At 32.7% G+C, this 12,649-nt stretch overlaps 1 protein-coding gene across 9 annotated transcripts in view; it reads left to right on the top strand.

Moving 5' to 3' along the window:
• Positions 1 to 12,649, top strand: part of trio (trio Rho guanine nucleotide exchange factor) — a 492,673-nt gene that overhangs the window by 177,265 nt on the left and 302,759 nt on the right. The window lies entirely within an intron of this gene.

Raw genomic sequence — 12,649 nt, 5'->3', positions numbered from 1 at the left:
TTAAATTTGTTGCAACAGAGAGGGAAGACATTTTTGAGAAGAGAATATGGGAGTCTAGGCGTTTACAGGGCTTATGACCTGTCATTAACTCTTCCATCTGTTGACTTTTGTGAAGTAAAAGAGCTGAAACATTTATTATGTGGGTGAGATTCATCCGGCTGAACCAATTCACGTACTAGGCAACGCCTGAAAACAATTTTCCAATTTTGTGTACTTCTTCTTTTACCAGGTAGTTAATTCAACAATGTTTTGAGGTCGTCCAAATGCGTGCAGACTGGCTGGATATTCTCCCTAGAGAGCTGGTCATATTTAAATTCATATTTATATTTAAATATAAACACCTCCCTAGGGAGAAAATCCAGCCAATCTGCAAGCATTTGGACATACTCAAAACATTGTGGAATTCTACCAATTATTTTCATACACAATAAACTAGCCATTTATCAGGCAGAATATTGTCTTTCGCAAATGTACTAAGGTGGATTTTGTTTACAGTTTGGCATTCCGATAGTGTTTGGGAATTAACTTTGTGGGTCCGATTTAAGTAACAGGACCAACTTTTCTTTCCAATTACGTAAGTCTCCGGGTTATCAATTTATTGATTACGGTATCCCAACTTTCCGTCAAACCGTCGCAAAATCACTCAACTCTTCATTTAGCTAACTAAATAATATCCACTTTGGTATTCTTTATGAAATCTTGAGGTTTGGACGATTCAAGTAAAAAAAAAAATATACAACAACTTTTTGTTAAAAGCTGTAGTCTGGTAAAACGAACGCAAAATAAGGAAATCATACGATTTAGTCATTTTAAAGGAATGTTTTTTTAAATCGCGCAATAATAAAAAAATAAAAAATATAAATTAGATAAAAACAATATTTTTTGAAGGTATTTCTGTTGAAAAATATACTTAAAAGTTTTATGTAACTAAAATATAATAATTTTAGACCGGCAGATTACGCCGTTTCAAATTTAGACTAAACTAAGGTATCTGGGATCTCAATAAAGACTAAGTATTGTACTAAAATTTGTTGTAATAATTTAAAGCGTTTTAATATTGTAAATTTTGTGACGTTTTTATTTATTTCTTCTTAAAATTATGCCTTCGGTAATACTTAAATAAAATAAAAATTATTGAAATACTTTAGTTGAAACCTTTTTTAATAGAATTGTATTCCCTTTTTTTTTAAAGATGATAATTCTGGTTGTAATATTTAATTTAAAACAACATCTCATTTGCGTTTTTATGACCTTCATACCTGCCCTTACCGAAAACGATAATGGCAGGTCTGAAGGTCATAAAAAATCAATAAGATATTGTTTAAAATTGAATATTACAACCAGAATTATCTTTTTTTTTCAAACTCTTTTCTTTTCTTTAGACTACAGCCTTAACCACTAATATTATTTTTTTAATAAAAATAAAGATGATTTTTTTCCACTTTCCAGATACGCAAGCTTCTTTATCAAGGTATAATTAACTATATTCCACCTTGCTTAAGAAACTTGTATCGCTTTGAAACCGGTCGGTAGAAAGAAAAAGTGGTTAAAACCAAAGTTGTTTTATATTTATTTTATTATGATTTGTTTGTGCACAATGTTTGTGCTTTAAATGTTTAAAAAAAAAATATTCAAGTAACGCTTAATATTTTTTTGCGATTACAATTTGATCGCTTTTACACGGCGAAATGGGAATATTTATATCACGATTTACAACCAGCGTATGTTATGAATAAATTTCGTTTACCTGTTAAATAATTAATAGGAATAAGCTGAAATAAAACTTTTTCTTGCCACGAGGGTTTTTAATTATCTTAATTGAAATAAAATTTCACATTGAAATAAATCACGTTTAAGAAATATTTGTTATTTAATACCATCTACATAGTAAGAGTTTTATATCATAATACCTTAATGGCAATGTAGAATCATTAAAATTATTCTTATGACGGCAGTATGTTTAAACAAATGAATGTTAGTATGTACATATAATTAGATAAATAAAACAACTTCGTTTTTAACCACAATTATTTTTTTACACTGACTGGTTTAAAAGCTAAACAAGCTTCTTTCTGAAGGTAAAGAGGATTCTAATGAATTCTTTCCTATTTTATTTTAACAGTATGCTGCCAATTAGACTAATAAATAAAGTTTTTTTGTCTTGCAAGGATGGTAGTGTGAGATTGATACGTTCGAAACTAGACAGGAGTGGACTAAAAGAAATATTGTATATTTGTTATATCTTTCTTAGTATGTATGTTTTGTTGTTAAGCCCTTGCTTCTTATGACACAAGACGGTAGCTTAGTTATACGACGGACTTTAAAATATCGTTTGTCCAGACTATGTATGTAGTTCCGAGATTTATGACGTATGACTGTCGGTAATAGTGCCATATAGTTTTAATATGGTGTGGATGCGGACAGTGGACACTGGACTGTGTAAAAGTAACTGTCCGTGTGACGTGGTCATCCTAGATTAACCATTTTGGACTCTGCTAGATAAGTCCTTTGATCAGCATTATTTTTCGTACCTACTTACTATTTATGGATTCAATTTTTGCTGCTTTAATTTATCTAAATGACATTGAAATGCGATCTCTTAGACAAATGTGTGGGAAATCAATGTATGACATACGAATGATGAAATCAGGCGAGAGTGTAAATCTGAGTCAAGTATAATTGATAAGATTAAGAAAGGGTCTCTGAGATGGTTTGGTCACGTAGAATGAATGGAAGACGAAAGAATGGTAAAACAAGTACCTATATATGGCGAAAATGAACGGTAACGTGAGACGAGGACGACCAAGGAAGACGTGGCATGATCAGATAAACCAAAATCTTAAGTCTGGTCATGTCAAAAGCAGACAGAACCGAAGGGCATGTATGACAAGATGTATGAATGTGCAAGAAGCTAGGAATGTATGCCAGAATAGACGTGTGTAGCGGTCCATTCTCTCTGCCTACCCCTACGGGGAAATGGCGTGATGGTAGTTATAGTAGTAGTAGGAATTTAATGACATAACCAATACATAATTAAAGTATCCACTATTATTTATTGTTTAAAGCATTAACTTTTTGGTCAAACTTACAGACGTTTCTGTGTCTAACGGTTTCGATATGTACCCGTCTCTTTGTCAAAACACACATTAAACCAACATGCAAACCCCACTTAACACCTTTACTATAGTTGTTGCCCAAAAATGTATAACTAACATGCCGTGATTTGTATTGGCAACCCTTGCACGCAAAAAAGAGTCCCCCTTTTTTAAAAACTATTTCTCCTACAACATCAAACCTTTTTTTATAACCTAATCAGTGCGAGACGGGTTCGTCTCAAAACCGGTAGATTTAGAAAAGTCGGTAAGTGGTTATAGACATTTTTAAATATTATTAATTAATATTGTTACATAATATTATTATGTTTTTTAAGTACAATCAACTTTCATATATTTAGTTAATCATATAACTGTAACTTTCCAAAAAAGAGACTAGCCATAATATTTAATAACATTTGATAAAGTATCTACTGCTATTTTTTTTCTGTCGATACAAATGGATTTCGTCTCGCAAACTAAAAGCATATATGTATACTACACCTATTTCATGCTTTGGATGCAAAAGTTTAAATAAATAACTATTTAGTTTTCTTTTCAATTAAATATTATTTTGCAAAATTATAATCAGGAGTTGCGCTTACTCGGAGTCTTTGTTCGCAAATACCAATTTAAGTGATTCGCTCGAAAGAAGCAGTAGATTCCGCTAATTGTATAAACATAAACAGCGCAGCTGCTTTGGGAAAACGTACGTGACTTTTACATTTATTAAATATTTTCTTAATTGAAAAAATAACTTTAAAGCGTACCTCTTGAATAATTTCGTATTTAAAGCAGACATCTTCAATAATGGTATGCTTGCGTTCGTAAAAGCGCTCGTTATATTTATTTTTTTTAAATACACAAAGGAGTTTTTTTAAATTTATTATGTAACTTAGGAGTTTTATCAAAAATCTATGAAATTCATACATTCAATGTCGTTTCACTTATCAGATTTTAAAAACTTTTTACGATAAAAACAAAGTTATTTAAAAAAAAATTTATTCATAAAATTTCATAAAAATTACATGTTTTTGTAAAATTCTAAACATATCTACTTTTACGCATCTAGTAAATGTTATCACTGTAACTCTCCAAAAAAAGAGACTAACTTTTGTGCTTGGAGAGTGACTTACACTGTTTTAGTTGTTTATTAATAAGAGTTTATATAATTTTAAATACGAGTTCATGAAAAGAAAAATAAAAAGATAGGATATATAAAGAAAAAACATAAAACAATAATACATTCATACTAATTAAAATTTAATGTTGTTTTTACACGAGTTCAAAAAATTTCTTCAGATTAACATTAAATTTATTTATTGATATATTATTTTTAATAGTTTTTAGTTCATTAGGAAGATTATTATAATTTTGTACACCTTTGAATACAAAGCTATTTTGACCATGACTTGTATGGAATTAAGGAATTTTAATATTATGTTGGTATCTGAGTGACTTATTCATTTAATTTTTTTTTTTTTTCTTTTAAAAAATTAATTGTTTTATATTTTTTTATTTATTTGACAATTGTAGTCTGCTTTACTTTACACCCGTCATTTTAGAGTATAAGAATTTAATTTATGTTAAAAAATTATTTACTAATTGTTCCGTGATACGAGTATTCTCGATATTATTGGTACTATAATTCATTAAAAAAGAAAAAAAAAATGGTTTTATTGTTTTCTAAAGACATTTTGTTTGTAATTCTGTCGTGCTGCATTTTTATAAATACACTTTATAAACATAACATAATAGTTTCTACCATCTGTTTTTTTTTTATTTCTATTAATTTTTTGCATAAATAAGTAAACATATTAAATACCAGGGAATCTATATAAAACTAGTGAATTAGAAAATGAATACTGAGCGTCCTCTGGTTAGGATAGTCTCCATCTAGCATGGCTCAGCTTGTTCTAAGGTGGAGATTTTTTATGTTTTAAAGTATAAGTAGTTCTTTACTAATAATAACAAGAACAAAAAAAATTACAAAAAAAACTAAAACTATTAAATTATAAATGCATAGCTAATAAAATATGAGAACTTAAAAATCATTATTATGTAAATATATCTTCCGTGCGCGGGAAAAAAAGCTCAATTCATAAAATGGTCAAAATGAAATTACATGCAAAAGTATGTTATTTTTTTTTTTACTAAAAACAGTTGGGAATTCTTATGATTTGTCAGCAGCTTTCTCGATGTTTAAACACACTCGAAACTTTGATTGGCTTCTACTACTACCATCACGCCATTTACCCGTAGGGGTACGCAGAGAGAATGGACCGCCATACACGTCTCCCCTGGCAAATATTTCTAGCTTCTTCCACATTCATACATCTTGTCATACATGCCCTTCGGTCCTGCCTGCTTTTGACATGACTTTTTGGTTTGGATTTTGGTTTTTCTGATCGCGCCACGTCCTCCTTGGTCGTCTTCGTCTCACGTTACCGTTCATTTTCTCCGTATATACTTGTTTTACCATTCTTTCGTCGTCCATTCGTTCTACATGACCAAACCATCTCAGAGACGCAGATTTACACTCTCGCCTGATTTCATCATTCGTGCTTCGATTGGCTTTCCTGAAAAATAGATTTTTTTACTCAAGCGCTTTTTCCCGCGCACGAAAAATATATGTATGTGCTAAGAATACATAATGTTACTTAAACATAAATAATATAGTAAAATATATAGTAAAAAACAATGAAAAACATAAGAATATAATTAATATGTGTACCAACTATATAAAGTTTTTTGATTTAGTGTTTCTTATGATAAAAAAATGAAGTCTCAGGGCGATATTTATAATACCGCATTAGTGGAAAACTTATTAGCCATTTATGGCTTTTGTTTTGTAAAAATATTCACACATTCGTATTAAATGATAGTTTTTCAGCTTCAATAAAGTCTTTTGAAGTCACCTATTTATAAAGTTATTCGCTTGCTAAACGCGGGTTCTGCACATAATATGGAAATATTTTTCTTGATTGACAATGCGAATGTTGATGAATGCAAAAAACGACGAAAACCGAAAAGACATGGCATGACCAAATTCAACAAATGTTTGAAGACGGACAATTCAAAAGTTTGAATAATCTTATCTGGTTCTATTCTCTCTGCCTACCCTCACGGGAAAGCAGCGTGATGAATTGTTTGTTTCTCTTTTCTGTACATATCGGCAGTTTAGCAGCCTATCTTTTTCTATTGATTTTTAGATTTTCACTCTCCATGTTATTCTACCTGATTTTCATAAATAACCCATAAAATAACGCTTGCTGCAATTATTTAATGAACAAATAAATATTGAATAAATGGATATTAATCTTTCATGTGCGATTTTCTACCGCCATAATTTGTTGATTTTTTATAAAGTTAAGAGCTTTTTTGATGTCTCTAATATTTTAATGCTTTTTTTTTCCTCAATTTTAATATTTTTATTTATTACATCTTCCTTGTAAACTTGCGTGGCTTAATTATGTATATTAGACTCGGAGTAATCATTCGCTAGAGAAGCCCTTCAAGATTCAGTATAATTCCTTAGAATATGTCCATGTCCTTGTAATTTTCTCAAACTGAACTTTTTGGGTAGGTAGGAAGAAATTGTCTTCAGGCAATATGCCCACCCTTATATGTATATAAACTGTTTATGTATATAAAGTGTTAAGTAAATAAATAAGCCCTTTAACTCTATCATGTGTGGTAAAACTATGTACGATAGATGCACAAATGTTGAGCTCCGTACATTATGTAAGGCTGAGATAAGCAGTATCGACAAAATCAAGAAAGGAGCTATGCGCTGGTTTGGACTTTTAGAGCGAATGGACTGCGAAAAAACGGTTAAGAATATTTACAATGCAAATGTTGATAGATTCAACAAATACTTGAAGATGGACATGTCAAAAGTCGAAATAATCGGCGCGCGTGTATGAGAAGATGTATGAATGTAAAGGAAGCGAGAGATGTATTCAAAAATAAAGTGATGTGGCGTTCTATCCCCTCTGCCTACCCTTACGGAGAAACGGCGTGATGGTTTGTTGTTGTTGTTGTTGTTGTTGCATAGAGCAAAAGCATTCCAAATTTTTGGTTTGATTTTTAGTTTGAAAAAACGTGTAACGGACGGTTTCGGTTTGCGCTCGCAATTGTCGACCTGAGTAACTACAGCCCTTTGTATTGCTGTAAACTGTAGCTAACTTCGTGGTTGATAATTGTTGAATGGTTTTTGTCCGTCTGAGCGACTCTATTAGTCAGTGGCTTGTTATTTCCACATGTATGTAAAAATATTTTTTCAGACCGGTTTTTCGACTCCGTTTTTATTCTGAGTAGAATTTTCTTTTGCCCTTTGACTTTTCTCGGAGAATAATATCACGTGTCGCACGAGGACTGTGCCATATTTTGTTACATACTATTAATTTTGCAGGGACTGAAGTATTTTTCAAGAAGAATGCTCAAACAAATGAGAGAGAAAAATCACTTTGACAACTCTAATAAAATGACTGGAAAATTTACTGCCCTCTCCCGGACTCCCCTTTTTTCAAAATAATAACATTACCTAAATGTTCTGTTTTTCATATTCATATTTACAAACTAAATCAAAATGAAACTATTGGGTGTTAACATAAAGTTTAACCGTTTTTTCCAAATTAAGAGAACAAGAGGACACAACAAAAACAAATGACATTAAATCAGTTCATAGGTGGCGTATTTTTCGTTACCTCCTTCCGTATCCCCTCTATCCCACCTGCTGACATGCCTCAAAATCACTGGCGGCTCCTGACTGAAAACATTAACAGTTCGTTTCTTTACATTTTGTCAACTTGTATATTATGAGGTTCAATAATATTATAATAATATGTTAGGTCTGACGTGATAAACGAGCTTTATTATGACAGCCCGCGCATCGGAACCAGAAACGCTAAATGCGCCCAACATAATACGCACATTATAGTTCACTAAATTCGTACTAATATCATGTCATTACGCATGTTTAAAGTGATATTACAAACGAACTTTAATCTTCAAATCTGCGCATGCGTTGGTAATGCCCGGAATATGTATATTATCTTCTCCCTCTAACGCACAATTCATCGGTATGAAGCATTGTTTGTCTCGCTCAAATGACGATTTTAAGAGTTATGATATATTTCTTACAAATTCAAGGTAAAAGATTGTGCAAAACAGAATATGCACTGGGACGATTGCGCATGCATAGACAAGATGATAAAATCGTCCGCTAGAGTCGATTTCGCTAGATCTTTTGGCGCTAGTGTTGAATATTATGATGTTTACGTGTATACTATTGCAACGAATCCCTGTTTCTTTCTACTTAAAACATATGTTTACTATCAATACATTTATTTACACACATTTTTACTTGGCAGTGCACTGCACTAATGCACATACCAAGGAACTGCCTCTGCTCAAAATAGAAACTTAGCGGGTTATTCCTATAAAAAAAAATGTGTCCTTCATTATTTTAGAACAAATTAAACAATAATTCATAGTATCTATATTATATAGCGAGCAGCGTTGGCAGCTTTATTTCCTCAATCGAACGCGAACAGAAGCTGTCGAAAATGCTCACTTTCGTCTTCTTGACATTCCATTGTGAAGGTTTGTAATGAAATTAAATAATACATGCAAAGTAAAAGCTAACACAATTTTCTTTCGAATGACGTTAGATAAGTGCTATTGTAATTGCAAATGCTACAGTAATTGGATATTCTATTTATAATGGTCAAAAATAAATAAATGTAATGCGTTCATTTTTTAAATCTCGCTGTCTCTGGTTGTTGTAGACGCAGCTTAAGAATAGGGGCATCATTCTCTTGTAAACATATAGTATCTTGCTTTCTTCATTTTGAAAAAAAAATGGACACAACGTATCAATACTTAACAAAATGACTTTTTGTATTTTTTTAAGATTGTTAATGGTAAATTGGAAAGTTCAAGCTGTTTAAGTAACATAAAAATAAGTTTTCCTATTGGTCATACCTTAAGGCACCCAAAAACATTCCACGTCGATTCGTTAAGGAATAATGTGGTCGTACTTCTTCAATCCTATATCAAGAATGTGCAGATTATACAACAGCATTGAACACGTAGAGATCATCGTTTTTGACACCGGATTGTTTGGGTGTACGAAATGTATACAAGATCCGTTTTTATATTGATATATTTATTTTTTACATTTAATTTTGATTGGTTACATTGTTGGTTTTGTTTCGATGCATTTTTTGTTTATTGTTTTTATTAGTATTTTATGGATTGTTTGTATTTGTTTTATATTAATAAATATTTTTTCTTTAAATAATTTTATTTCAATCTTTTACACTGTAATTTTATTAAAATACGTGTTTTATTCATGTTTATTTTATTATTTATTCTAACAATTTTTTAATTTAAAAAAAAAATACAATACTTTATTTTTTTAAATTTTAGCCATTTATTTTTTTAACATATTACAACAGAGATGAAGAACATTTAAGAGAAGGTAATATAGAAGTCCAGGCATCTACAGGGCTTATGACCTGTCAATGGCTGGTTTAAGTGGCCACTTTACACACTGTAACATTCACCATTCTGCCTATATTTGAACATCTATATTCCTTCAATTCTTTCATCTGTTGATGTTTGTGAAGTTAAAGAGCTGAAACCTTTATTTATGCAGGTGAGAATCAACTAATTGAATTATTTCACCTACATACTAGGCAACGCCTGAAAATATTATTTTTTCAATTTCTATACTTCTTCATGGACCAGGTAATTTCTCGACATAATATAAACAGCTCCCCAGGGAGTTGAATCCAGTCCTTGTCTACAAAAATTTGGACAAACTCAAAATATTGTTGATTTATTTTGTTCATTTCAAATATGTATTTTAATAGTGTTTACATGTAATTGATGAAAAATAACTAGTGTATTTTTTTATTGTTTGAATATTTCTGTGTATTATTTATTATTTTTCGTTGTTTGTAAACCAAATAAATAAATAAATATATTGTATGCACAATGTACATGTACAGTATAAACACGGAGGAATCTGGAACAGAGTTAGGAACACTCCCCGAGGCGTCCTATTATTTCGTCGTAATGAATATATTTTACACAAATTATTTTGTATAAAAAAAATGGAATATTTTAACGGAACGGTCCCCGAGAAAAGTATTGTAACCGTATTTTAATTTTTTTTACCAGTAAATAATTTGTCTTCACAATATTCAAGTTTATTACGAGTCGCCGAATGTTACATTATCGAAATTGTCTTATTTTTGCCGTTTATATATATAGGCTATAGGTACGTAATAATTGCCTATTTCCCAGATGAACTTGTACGATTATTGCATAAGGAATTTCCAAATCATTATTTTGGTACCATCTGTTGTATCTAATAGTAACCCTGACCTTCGATGTGTAAAAATGCGGGTAAATAAATACGTACATAATAGACCATAAGTTGCCCTTTTGTGAGTTTGTAACATCACAGAATTTGTTCGGCAGTGGAAAAGTGTGCGTGCTGCATCAAGCCGTTTTCGCGAGGATTTATACATTCCATACTTCTTGTTAATCTGTTTGAAATATTTTTTGGTACTCAATTTTTTTCTTTCTTATGTCAGTTAGGTTAGGAAATGACAAATGAAACATATTTTATTATAAATTTATCATCATTATTTCCTTATCTGCTTCTCGTCTATTGGTGCACAGGGCATTTCACGCCAATCGCGGCGTACCTCATTATTTTGTATTTTTTTACGTGAATACAAGTTGATCTTTCTTTTGCTTCAGTCCAAGGATTATGAAATATTGCAGTTTTAAGTAAATATTAATATATCTCGACCTTAGCGGAAATCGAGCCCGTGAGTTCGTAATATTAACGCTTTTTGAATTATCGTGTAGTTAATAAGGCGACAGGCTTTTATATTTGCCGTGGAAAAATAAAAGCAGCGTAGAATGTAGCGAGTGGCGATAGTAGAAACAGCTGATAAGAAGAGTAGTACAGCACGTGAGCCGGGAGTTGCCGGCGATCGTCTCGCTCGCGATTATCGTAATAATTGCAGGCCGTTGAATGTTGCGGATGGTTCCTGGCGTGTCCTTGGCGCGTGCGCGGCCCTGCCTGAATATAGAATATATAACGCGGCCACCACGCCGCCGCACTCACTCCTCGCTAGCTAGCACGCCCGCCCGCCGCACAGCGCCTGCCCTTGACGGCCTTATCAGCCGACCGCGGCCCACGTGCGCCGCGCCGTCACTTCGAGGTCAAATCGACGCGTCCGTTATTAATCTCCTCGCGATTCTAACTTAAAGCCCCTCTGGCGGCGATCTTTTCTCTTTCTTCTCGTCAAAACGGTCGGATGTGACGTGTCCGTTTCCTCGCCTGTAGCCAGTGACACTGGTCCGTTTCGAGTTATCTGTTCGCAAAACTCGCCACCACGTTCGACCTGTCGAAGCTGTCAATCTGCCGTCGCGTGACAGCCGTGGCGACGATGACCGACGACTCGTTCGAGGCCGCGGAGAGCCGGAAACCCCCTCGGCGGAAGATATCACTGCCGTGGTTCAGGCAGACGTCAGGCCCGTCCAAGCCCGCGCTGTCGCGTCAACACACCATCGACACTCCATCCTCTTTCTTCCGGAGACGGAGAGACTTTGAGCCCGAGCAGGTTGCTTTCCTTCTTTATATACCCGCTTTTAGTACCTGCACTTGCGCAACTTTAGATGCCACTGAGACGCTCCGACCGATGCACTTCTTCGTGACATCGCCAATTTATTGGCATCTTCTCGCATCGTCCATATATTGATTTGCGAAATTATCCTTAGTTATTCGCGATATCGTACGACTAGCTGTTTCCTGCACCTTTGATTGTTTACAAGTTAATACTTATCTTATCTCACTTCTTCGAATCTTTCTGCCGCAATTTATAGGTAAAGATAGACCGATATCTTTATGGATAGTAGTGAAGTCGGTATTAATTTGTATTTTGTATTATGATCATCGTTCACTAGCATGTCAAACCTTTATATTTGATTATATGGCAATTCCATTTGATTAAACCCAGACACACACACACGTATTAATTTAAGTCACCGGGATTTATTAAAAAAATCTTACAACATTATTATTATTACTGCACCTTATCACTGTACCACAACTTAACCTTAAAACCACACAATATTGCATTGAAATATTTCACTTAGTAGAATAATATTAGTGATAGTAAATGAATACCAGGATTAATCTTTATAAAATAATTTATATTGCCTGAGTTGCCGTAATATTGAATCTTATATATTTAAATATATATTAATACATTAATGTATATTAATGTGCCATGGAATAAAAATTTCAGGTGATCACTTTTTATACTTAGATATTATTTATTTCTGTAACAGATGATCCTTAAAAAAATATACATCCAAATTTTATATTTTAAGGTATATTCTTTAAATAAAAATGTTAACTACACGAATAAAACGTTAGTTCATACTAAACAGTACTGTCAATTTGTTCATATAGCCAAGGCAAGCATTCAAGAAGCAAGCGGTGTAATCACTCCTGGGCCCCGATT

This window comes from Micrasema longulum, unplaced genomic scaffold (genome assembly GCF_059751315.1).
Source record: "Micrasema longulum isolate JH-2025_06_02 unplaced genomic scaffold, ASM5975131v1 h1tg000281l, whole genome shotgun sequence".
Lineage (NCBI taxonomy): Eukaryota > Metazoa > Arthropoda > Insecta > Trichoptera > Brachycentridae > Micrasema > Micrasema longulum.
This window is presented reverse-complemented; position numbering and strand designations above follow the sequence as displayed.